Genomic DNA, 12,044 nt, shown 5'->3' on the forward strand with positions numbered 1-12,044 from the left:
GATTATATTTTATTTAATTGTTTTGAGTTTTTTTATTTGTATTTAAAATTAATTGAATTTTAAAATATATATGGGCATCATATTAAAATTTATTGAGCTTTAATATTTTAAATGAATATAGAGAAATTTGACTAAACATAAACGAACGACTATAAATGAACATAAATGAATGAATATAAACGAATATAAATAAACGAATATAAACAAACATAAATGACTGAACATATTACCGAACGTTCACAAACGTAAATAAACAAATAAATTCTCTGTTTATATTCATTCATTTAATTAAACGAACTTAAAATATTATTTATATTTATTTATTTAATAAATAAATGAATATAAATTAACTTTCTACGAAATATGATTTACGAACGGTTCACCGTATCATTCGTTTACAAGCCTATTCTAGAGTGCTTGCTGAAAAAAACTTTCATTCCATTTTCCCTCTTTAGATCTCAAAAAAAAAATGTCTGTTACCATCACTTCCGTCAAAGCTAGGCAGATCTTCGACAGCCGTGGAAATCCAACTGTTGAGGTTTGCCTCTTCATCCTATATTCTCTCTTTATTTTCATGCCTTTTTTTGTCACCAATCGTTATAAGCTGTAACGTCACTCATTTTCCGATAAAACATTCTTCGATCCATTTGCTTCTGGATTTTTCGACTTAACGAGTCAAATCGGTCGAGTGCTTGAGTTTTTTTTATATAAGTTTTCCTGTTTGCATATAATTAATGTTATTCATATGTTCAAGTTTACTGGTTTTTATTTTGATTTTTATATTAAATATGATAGGTTGATGTGGAAACATCCAACGGTGTTAGAGCCGCAGTTCCAAGCGGTGCATCCACAGGTAGGATAGCTTTTTTTTCCCCGTAATGATCCGAGTAATTATTTTCTTACTTTTTTTTCATAGTTTGTCGATTAGTTTAATTTTATTCTTTTAGGAATTTACGAGGCTCTGGAATTGAGAGACGGGGTTCCGATTACCTTGGTAAAGGTGTATCGAAGGTCAGCTATGTTCTAATTGCGAATTTACTTTGTTTTTGTTTTAATTTTCTAGGCATTTTAAAATGTTTTTTGTTAACAAAAATTTGGTTTTTGTAATATATAGGCGGTTGCTAATGTTAACGCAATCATCGGCCCTGCATTGATTGGAAAGATTTGCCCCTAACTTGGTTTTGCCTTTGATTTCATGTTTACAATGTTTCGTGAATCGATGATTGTTATAATTAGCGTTTAACTTTGATACATTACTTGTTTGATTGCTATTTATGCGATTTTCCTTGGCTTGCGTATTAGTTATTAGTATATAAAAAAGAATGTGGCACTAAGTCAAGCCTAACTGTTAAACTTATAGGTACAATCATACATTAGTAAATGGGGCATTAGTTTTGAAGGGTTTTTTTTCCTCAAAAAATTTCTTTCTATAGGACCCGATTGAGGAGACTGCTATTGACAATTTCATGGTTCAACAACTAGATGGAACTCAAAATGAGTGGGGTTGGGGCAAACAAAAGGTAACCCAGCCGATTGCCCTTTTAATGCCTTTCGAATATATATTTTTTTATCTTAAAAACGTTGACTGTTTCATGTCTCATTTTGTTAATTTTCCTCAGCTTGGTGCGAACGCCATTCTTGCTGTGTCCCTTGCAGTTTGCAAAGCCGGGGCTGAAGTAAAAAACATTCCCCTTTACATGGTATATTATGGCTCATTGGATTTATCTCTCTTTTTCACATGCTGTAGTTGCATGCAAGTATTTGGATATTGCAGTGTGAAGGATTTCTGCTATGGCTTTCAAATCAGTTAATCTAGTGTGGATAATTTAATATTTGGGAAGTCATTTATGTTCATGTCATCTGAATCTAATAAACCCACTGTTGGGTGCAGCACATTGCTAACCTTGCTGGCAACAATAAGTTGTTCTTCCAGTTCCTGCTTTCAATGTCATCAACGGCGGTTCACATGCCGGAAACAAACTTGCTATGCAGGTATAGATCTTGATATTCCTTTTGATCTTCTGGGGTGATTTCTTGAAAATTGATTTTTGCACTGGTTTGTCTGCTGGAGTTCATGATTCTCCCTGTAGGAGCCTCATCCTTTAAGGAGGCCATGAAAATGGGCGTCGAAGTGTACCACCACTTGAAGGCTGTGATCAAGAAGAAGTATGGTCAAGATGCAACCAATGTCGGTGATGAAGGTGGTTTCGCTCCTAATATCCAGGTCAATCCTCACAAATCCTCATGCTTTTACTGTCATATGTACATGTTAGTTCAATTTTCACTCGATAGTTATCTGACTTTTTTTTTGTGCAAAGTTCAGGAGAACAAGGAAGGACTTGAGTTGTTGAAGACTGCCATTGCTAAAGCTGGTTACACAGGCAAAGGTGGTTCCAAGTCTTAGTAACCTTTATGATTTCTCGATTGTTTTGATGTGAGGAGACAATCAATTGTACCTTTATTATATTATAGGTCGTTATCGGAATGGATGTCGCTGCATCTGAGTTTTATGGAACAGATAAAACCTATGACCTGAACTTCAAAGAAGAGGTGAATTTTGTCATATCGCAAGATATCTCATCTGTGCATGATATGTCGTATGTTATACTAACTTTGTTTGATCTCATTTGTTGCTGTTTCTTTGTACGTGCAGAACAATGATGGCTCGCAAAAGATCTCGGGAGATGCTCTCAAAGATTTATACAAGTCATTTGTATCTGAATATCCCATTGTGTCGATTGAAGATCCATTCGACCAAGATGATTGGGAGCACTACTCCAAACTCACCAAAGAAATTGGAGAGAAAGTTCAGATTGTGGGAGATGATCTCTTGGTCACAAACCCTAAGGTTAGAATTGGCATTTCCTTCTTGGTTTCTCCAATAAATTTTGTATGTACCCCCTAAGTATTCCTTTGGAAGGTACATGGTATTTATATTTCTTTTTAATGTCTGCAGAGGGTTGAGAAGGCTACCAATGAAAAAACTTGCAAAGCGCTTCTTCTCAAGGTACAGTCGATTCTTTGATTTTTTAGGTCTTGTGATGCCCTTGGATAATATAAAGATTCTTCGTTCATGTGAATGGGAAACAGGTCAATCAAATTGGATCTGTTACTGAAAGTATTGAAGCTGTCAAAATGTCGAAGAAAGCTGGATGGGGTGTGATGGCCAGCCACCGCAGGTTTGAATTATCGACCGTTAAATCCCGAAATGATTTTTTGTAAAATCAGAATTCCAGTGACTTGGAGAATGTTTATTTGCTTGCAGTGGTGAAACTGAGGATACTTTCATTGCTGATCTCTCAGTGGGTTTAGCCACGGTAATTAACGCTCTTACGTAATCCGAGTCCAAGACTTTCATTGTTGCAAATTCGATATTGCAAATAAAAATTTAGGCTTCTATCACGGGACAACAATCAATGGTTTTTAACTTTTGGTTCCTATGGAATCAGGGTCAAATTAAGACGGGAGCCCCATGCAGGTCTGAGCGTTTAGCCAAGTACAATCAGGTTAAAATCTTAACCTTTTAAACAGGCATTTGTGTTATTCCCTTGAATGATAGACATGAAGTTCATGTTAATTAGCTGTGAACAACATTTTCTAGAAAGCTCTGGACTTTATGATTGATGTTAATTGATTGCATACAGCTTTTGCGAATTGAGGAGCTAGGTGCTGAAGCTGTGCATGCGGGAGCGAGCTTCCGTGCTCCGGTTGAACCCTATTAAGAGCTTGTTGGATGGTACACACTATATATAATGGGTTTGTTGAGGCGTGATGTGTGCGACAGAGTTTGCTATAAACAAGATACATGACCCAATACATGTTTTGAATAAATTTGACTGAAATTTTGTCACTTTTCTAATGGTTGCTTGTCATTTTCAGAAATAGATAATTTCTCTGCTATTGTGAACTTTTACAATAATGGTTCATTTCCAGATGCTGTATTTCACCTTTTAATTATTATTAAAATGATGTTGATATGCAAAGTAACGTTGTAGTAGTGACCCAAACCTCAGGAGTAAATGGTCAGGGTTATAATTACCTTAGCTTCCCATACTTAAACAAGTGTTTGTCCTCACCTCTTTTTCTATTGTTTATCTTCCCCACTATGACTGCTTTGGTATGGAATAAAAGGTGACTTGGAGGAAGATTCCATTCAATTGTGTAATATAAACGAAAAAAAAATATTAACGTGTGGATGAAAAACTAATATATTTTGATGTCCAACTTGTCTACATTTTCCATCACTTAAATTACATGAATTTCCTATTTAGTTGATATAGCTTAAGTTTTTTAATTGTAACCATCATAGAGTTAAGCTCATATTGTTGTATATTGTTAAAAAATAATCATAAATAATTGACTTAAATTTTAATATATTTCTTTTAATTTTGGGTGATTACAAAATAAAATCTATTCATAATATTTCTTAACCCATCGATAATACTCTCTTTAACCGTTAAGGTCACTCAATCAATTCCCTCTACTTTTTATATTCTAATTAACTTATTAAACAAAAGTATCAGTTTCAAAACAATATATAAGCAGAAAAAAATAGGACCTCTCAAAATTTTAATTGACGGAGAAGTTAAAATTATAAGACTTAAATTTAAAGAGAAAATAACCTCAGTGACCGAAAATTCCTTATAATATACGATTTTGACCAACTTTTTTTTGATTTGCCAAAATGACCAACAAAATCGCAATGCGATCTCTAAATCGCAACGCGATCTCCAGTATCGCAAATCAGTTTCCAGATTCGCAACGCGATTTTGATTATCGCATTGCGAATCGCAATGTGAATATGTAAATCGCAACGCGATTCTGACTATCGCAACGCGATAATACATAATCGCAACTCGATTCTGACTATCGCAACGCGATTCTGACTGTCGCAACACTGAATTTCAAATTCGCAACAGGTTTTAGTTTCGCAACACAAATGTTTTGGGTATATAACTACGCAGCAGCAACAACTCATAACCTAAATCCCTAAATCGCAACTCATTCCATCTCCATCTATCACTCTCTCCAACGACATCCATTTCTATATCCAACGACATCCTTCCCCATCCGGAAACAGGTTTTAGTTTCGCAGCTCGTTTGTTTAGTAAATTAATTTACAATAATAAAATCATCTAATGTTGATCATGTTTGGATAGATTTGTGTTTTGGAGGGTCATGGGAGAATGTTCATGGTGTTTTACAATATATGCCTTTACCCATGAATCTTCAACTAAAACTGTCATTAAAAAAGTTAACTTATGAAACTCTAATGTTACGTGTTGCAAATAAATTGAATTTAAAGCCCCTAAGTGGATTTAGGCTATCTTATCAGAGAAAATGTAAAGTTTATTTGTTAACCGATAATGAAGATGTTGAACAATTCATTGCTTACATTAGTGTTTCGCAAAATGATGTTACATTGTATGTTGTTGAACCTAGTAGTAGTGAAGTTGGGTCAGTAGCGGGTAGTAAGCAACTAAGTTTTTCAACACCAGTTTATGGTGCTCAAAATTTAATGGTTCCACCATAATTTCATCACCAAGCAAATTTTGTTTCACCACATTTCCAATACCAAACACAATCTCAAAACCCACAATATTTCCCTAATCCAAATCCCAATCAACTTTCAGCACCAAATTCCGGTTTTCGTATTGACCAGTTAGACGATGATGAGCCAACAGAAAAAATTGTGAGTACTAGTCAGTATTCAAAATTTGATCTTGGTCAATACCCGGACTTTGATCTTGGTCAATACTCGGATTTTGATGATGTTTCAGAAGAAGAAACAGACCCTACGTGTAATGATTTTGATATTGGTCAATACCCGAATTTTGATGATGAAACAGCCGCTGCCGAGGAAGATGTTGTTGATGATAATGAGGAGGAAGTTACGACTGTGAATGAACATGTTGAACATCCATTCTGTAATTCATATAACCCTGAAAAAGAAAAAGAAGAAGAAGAAATCTCCGAAGAAAATGCCACAGGAGTATAACTGGAATATGCCAGAATTACTTCAGATACTAGAAGAAGAGTTGGTAAAGATAACAATTGATTATTCGTATCAAGAAAGATGATTGTTTTGATACAAAGGAAGACTTGAAGATAGCTTTGTATACGAAATGTGTTGAAGATGGCTATCAACTAAAAGTTAATAAATCAAGCAAAGATCGTTTCAAAACAAGGTGTATGATTGACAAAAATTGTACGTGGCGTATGATTGCAAAGAGGATAAAAGATTGCGAAATGTTTCAAGTTAGGACTTTTATTGATAAATATACATGTTCAAGAACCCAAGTTTTTCCTCACCATAGACAGGCAAACAAAAAGGTGTTGGGTGGTTTTCTGGCTGAGTTAATGTTTTTGAATGGCAGGGTTTATCGGGGACATGAAATTATGACTGACATGAATACTCGGTTCAAGATTAGTATCTCATATTCTCAAGCTTGGAGAGCCAAATGTTATGCCTTGGAATTGATGAGGGGGTCGCCAGAAGCATTGTTTGCCCAAATGTCGGCTTATTGTCACAATTTAAAGCTGAAAAATCCTGGGTCGGTAACTCATATCAAAACAGATAGAGATGGACGCTTTGAGTTGATGTTTATCGCCATTGGTGTTGCGGTTAGTAAATCAATATAATTTTGTTGACTCATTTTTGTTAGTTACATGCATTTCATATTTAAATGATTATATTTCTTGTGTATATTATTTTGTAGATTCGTTCGTTTATTACTTGCATGCGCCCAGTTATTATAGTTGACAGAGCACATTTGAAAGGTCGATACCTTGGAGTAAACTTATTAGCAGTAGTCATGGATGCTAACAATGGGATATTTCCAATAGCTTACAGGGTTGGTAAATCTGAAACCTTTGATTCATGGACATGGTTTATGGGGCATCTTAGGGATTGCATAGGTCTTATTAGCAATCTGACAATCATATTCAATAGGGCAAACTCAATTGACAACGCTGTTAGAAGGTGTTTCCCAGATGCTTTTCATGGACTTTGTGGTGTTCATTTGTATAGAAATCTAAAATCAAGGTCTGCTGGTATAAAAAATCACAAATGGACATACTGGAAGGATGTAAAAGCTTATTGGGAAGTGGATTTTAATAAGCATATAAATTGTTTAAGACGTGTTTTGCCTCAGTGTGCTCAAACACTAGAAGATGTCAGGTTTGAAAGATGGTCAAGAGTACATCAACTTGGAGCAAGATATGGTTTCATGACGTCTAATAGTGCAGAATCAATCAACGCTCTAAGTCGTCATTCCCAGAAATTACCCATTACTATGTTAATGGAGTTTTTTCGAGCCTCTATTCAACAGTGGTACTACAAGAAAAGAAACCATACATGTATTATTTCTTTAAATTCGTAACTTATCATATATTTTACTAAGTATTATTTATTTAAATTTACAGGAACATTGGAACATCGTGTTACACCATGGACTGAAAAAAAGATAACGAAACGTGTTGTGAAGTCAACGTCATGGAGAGTTGAACCATGTTCAAACACTTTGTTTGAAGTACTGAATAATAACTTAAATGGGCTTGTCGATCTAAATGCAAAGACGTGTAGTTGTATGAAATGGCAAACATCTGGTTATCCATGTGGCCATGTTATAAAAGTTGCTCTTCATCTAAACCAAGATGATTCAAGCGCATACGCTATGGATTGCTACACTACAGAAGTATATCGACAGACTTATGCCGAGATTATCTACCCTATTCCACATCCTTCTGAGTGGGACATACCAGATGACTTACAAACAGTTTTGCCACCAGCCATGGACAGAAGGCTACCTGGCCGACCAAAAAGTCACGATCGTATACCGTCTAAGGGTGAAGAGAAGAAGAGATCGACATGTAGTCGGTGCAAGGAAAGTTGTCATACAAGGTTGACATGTGGATCACCAGTGCCATCATAATCATCTTTTCCTCTACCAAAATATGGATCCTCATCAAAATCCAAAGCTCATATGGTGTCAAGCAAAAGGCAATCAAAATTGCAATCAAAATCAAAATCCCAATCACAACCGGCTTCACCTTTTGGGACTATTAACTTAAGTGATTTTTAAATGTAAACGTTGTATTATGTGTATTTTATGTGTAAATTTTTAACATTTTCAGTTAGGCATGTATTAGTAACTTGAGTTTGAACATTGCTATGATCTGTTCAGTTGTTATCACTTATTACACATTCATTTGAATATCGTAACGCGAATTTGACTATTATGTGTATTTTATGTGTAAACTTTTAACATTTTCAGTTAGGCATGTACTAGTAACTTGAGTTTGAACTTTGCTATGATCTGTTCAGTTGTTATCACTTATTACACATTCATTTGAATATCGCAACGCGAATTTGACTATCGCAACGCGAATTTGACTATCGCAACGTGAATTTGATTATTGCAACGGGAATTTGACTATCGCAAAGAGAAAATCGCAAAGAGTATTAGACTATCGCAACGCGAATTGACTTTCGTGTTGCGATTTTGACTTTCGCATTGCGATTTTGAGTTTAACGTTGCGAAAGTGTACCTTCAACAGGTCTTTTACCTTCAATATGATACAGATTAAAATCAACAATCAACTTTTACATTTCAATCAATTAAACAAGCACAAATAAGAATTATTTACACATCAATTAAACAAATCAACTTTTACAAATAAGAATTAAACAAATCAATTAAACAAGCAAAAAATAATAATAATTCTTATTTTCCTCATCAATTAAACAAATCAGACTTTTAAGAATCAATTAAACAATCAAAAAAAGTGTACCCCAGACAGTTGTTTATGCACCCATACATCAATTTCACGCAGCTCACTTCAGGATTAACCTGCAGAAACTAAACATTTGCTCAAACAACACTTTCTACACATCTAAAACCAACAAACAGCAAATTATTGAATTCTAGGTACTTAACAACATTTGCATTTGACTTACCAATTGTTTATGGAGACTTTCATAACGCGGATGCATGTAGGCAGCGTCTCGCATATATCGCTCTAGCCATAAAATACCGAAACCACAAGTCTATTGCACCTCTATCTCTATCGGTGGGAGGTAGAAACTGTGTACTTCCTGTCGTCAAACGCTCCAAGCACATGCATACGAGAGGACCACAATCCCCTCTGGCTTCCTGCGTTTATTGTGGCGCGGTCTCGTCTCTGATAACTGTTGTCGTAACCGGTTTTCGTCCGGGCACGAATTTTTATACTTGGCAGGAAAAGTGATGTGAATAAATGGTTTTTTAAAATAATTTGGGAGTCGCCATCGGCTTTTTGGGTCAGGTAGGTCGAATACCTAAAAATTATCTTTTAAAAGAATTTTTAAGAAAACATCAGTTAAAAGATGAACTGATCTGCGTTTATAACCAAAAATTCGTTCTTTTTATTAATAAAAAGGGATTCGTGGTCGGTTACGTTTAGGGAAGGATTAGCACCCCTACAACGCCCAAAATTGGTACTTTTTAATTATAAATTGTCTCTATTATTGGAAATTTAAAATTCAAAGATATATTTAATTCATAATTCTACTATTTCAAATAATTTTAAGAAAATATATTAATATACATAAATAAGATATTTACTTATTTAGAAATATCAGAAAAGAGTTTCTAGGTGCTTTAAGACAGCTCTTTTCTTTGATATTAAAAATAAATATCAAAAACATTTTATTTTAATATAGTAAGACATTTATTTATTCAAAAATATCAGAAAAGAGCTTCTAGGTACCTTAAGAGAGCTCTTTTCTTCAATATTAAAAATAAATAAATATCAAAATATGATTATTATTTTTTTTAAGTAATTTATAAAATTAAATTTATAAATAGGAAAATAGAATAAATAAATAAATATTATATATTTATAAGACTATATATATTGACATAATTAATAAATAATAATAATAATAGTAATGATAATTAAATATATGAACATAAATATATAAAAGTAACATATGATTAAATAATGCTTAAATACAATTAAAACATGGTATGAAAAAATAATAAAAATAATAAAGTTTGTAAAATAAATGAAAATATTAAACTTAGGGACTAAATTATAATCTAATAAAATTAAATACCTAATTCATAATTAATTATTTAAAATTATAGGGATTAAACATGCTATTTTCCTGATTTATTAATTTGGTGACTAAAATAAAATTATAAAAAAATTCGAATATCAGATTAAAATAAATTAAAAATATATACTCGGGATTAAAATATTATTTATTAAAACTAAAGGACTAAATACGTATTTATCCTAAATATATTATTTAATAGAAAGGACTAAAATAAATAAAATTAAAATTAAAGAACCGAATTAAAAGGATTATAAATTGATTTAGTGACTAAAATGTAAGAATTACAAATTAGGATGGCTATGGAAAGGGTTTTACCGTTATGAAATTACACAGATACCCCTCCCCAAAACGGCGTCGTTTGGGGAGGGCTATTTAAGTCCCAAACAGCTGGCCCTTCGGGCCAGCTTCCCCATTTTTCCTTTCTTTTCTCTCTCAAACAGAGAGAGTTTTATAACTCTCTCTCGTCTCTCTCATAGTTTCCTTCGCCGGAGGAAACCAGACAACAACCGGTCGCCGTATTTTACCACCGGTACCACCATCGGCCACCATCTACGGTGGCCGGAAAATTACAAAACACCCCCAAATCGATGCTCTATTTACCCTAAAGCCCAATCTAAGGTTGTTTTAACCTAAAAGCTTACCAAACGTCGTAGATCTGAGATAGTTTCCTTCGACGTTTCGGTTCTCCGATGACTCGTGGAGGCTCTCACGACGGAGATTTCCTCGGTAAGTCTATTTTTCTCTTCTTTCGGTTTGTATTTTCTGGGATCGTTGGTGTAGTTTCCGTTCTTTTCTTGCTGTGGTTCCTTTTTCTCTTTGCAGGTTCGGTGGTGCCTTTTATAGCCACCATGGTGCTCGGTATGGACTAGTCACAGAGGGGCTTCTCGGTGAGTCACCGGGCTATGTGGTGACTCACCTTGGTAGCTGCGACGTGGAGGAGAAACTGGCTCTTCTGGAAGTTTCATCGAGGCGGCGTCATCGTGGTTGCAACGGATTGGGTCACCTGGCAGTTGAAGCGTCAACGTGGGGCAGCTGACCGTCGACAATGGCGAGAGGAGACACCTGGAATCATCAGAGGCGGCTGGAAGCATCTGGAAACGGCGGCAGCAACAGTAATGCTAGGGTTTAGAAACCCTAGCTGAAACCCCAAATCAGTTTAGGGTTTCCATTTAGGTTTGGGTTGGGTCTGGGATTTGAATGTAATTGGGCTGTGATTTGGGCTTTGTAATATTTAATAAATAATAAATAATATTACTATTAATAATAATAATAATAATAATAATTTAAAATGAAAAATTGATGTCTACAGCTGCCCCTCTTTGCTCATTCTTGTGTTAACAAGAATAGAGCAAAGACGAAAAAGACAATAATTTTTTTCATTTAGCTTATTTTGAGTAATATGGAAATGTTAAAAACATTCTGCCTAGAGGTCTTATGAATGACCCTGAGGGTTTGAAAACATCAAAAAGCTCTCGAAGGCTTTTTGGAAACATCATGCACTGCAGGACTTACAGATGACCCTAAGGCTTTGAAAACATCAAAAAGATCCCGAAGGCTTTTTGGAAACATCATGCACTGTAGGACTTACAGATGACCCGAAGGCTTTGAAAACATCAAAAAGCTCCCGAAGGCTTTTTGGAAACATCATGCACTGAAGGACTTACAGATGACCCGAAGGTTTTGAAAACATCAAAAAGCTCCCGACGGCTTTTTGGAAACATCATGCACTGAAGGGCTTACAGATGACCCGAAGGCTTTGAAAACATCAAAAAGCTCCCGACGGCTTTTTGGAAACATCATGCACTGAAGGACTTACAGATGACCCGAAGGTTTTGAAAACATCAAAAAGCTCCCGAAGGCTTTTTGGAAACATCATGCACTGAAGGACTTACAGATGACCCGAAGGTTTTGAAAACATCAAAAAGCTCTCGAAGGCTTTTTG

General features: G+C 34.8%; 1 pseudogene; it reads left to right on the forward strand.

The window, feature by feature from the left end:
- Positions 1–437: 437 nt before the first annotated feature.
- Positions 438–3,743, forward strand: LOC120211716 (annotated as a pseudogene).
- Positions 3,744–12,044: the final 8,301 nt, after the last annotated feature.

The sequence above is a fragment of the Hibiscus syriacus genome, unplaced genomic scaffold (assembly GCF_006381635.1).
Source record: "Hibiscus syriacus cultivar Baekdansim isolate YM2019G1 unplaced genomic scaffold, ASM638163v2 tig00109980_pilon, whole genome shotgun sequence".
NCBI classification, from domain to species: Eukaryota; Viridiplantae; Streptophyta; class Magnoliopsida; order Malvales; family Malvaceae; genus Hibiscus; species Hibiscus syriacus.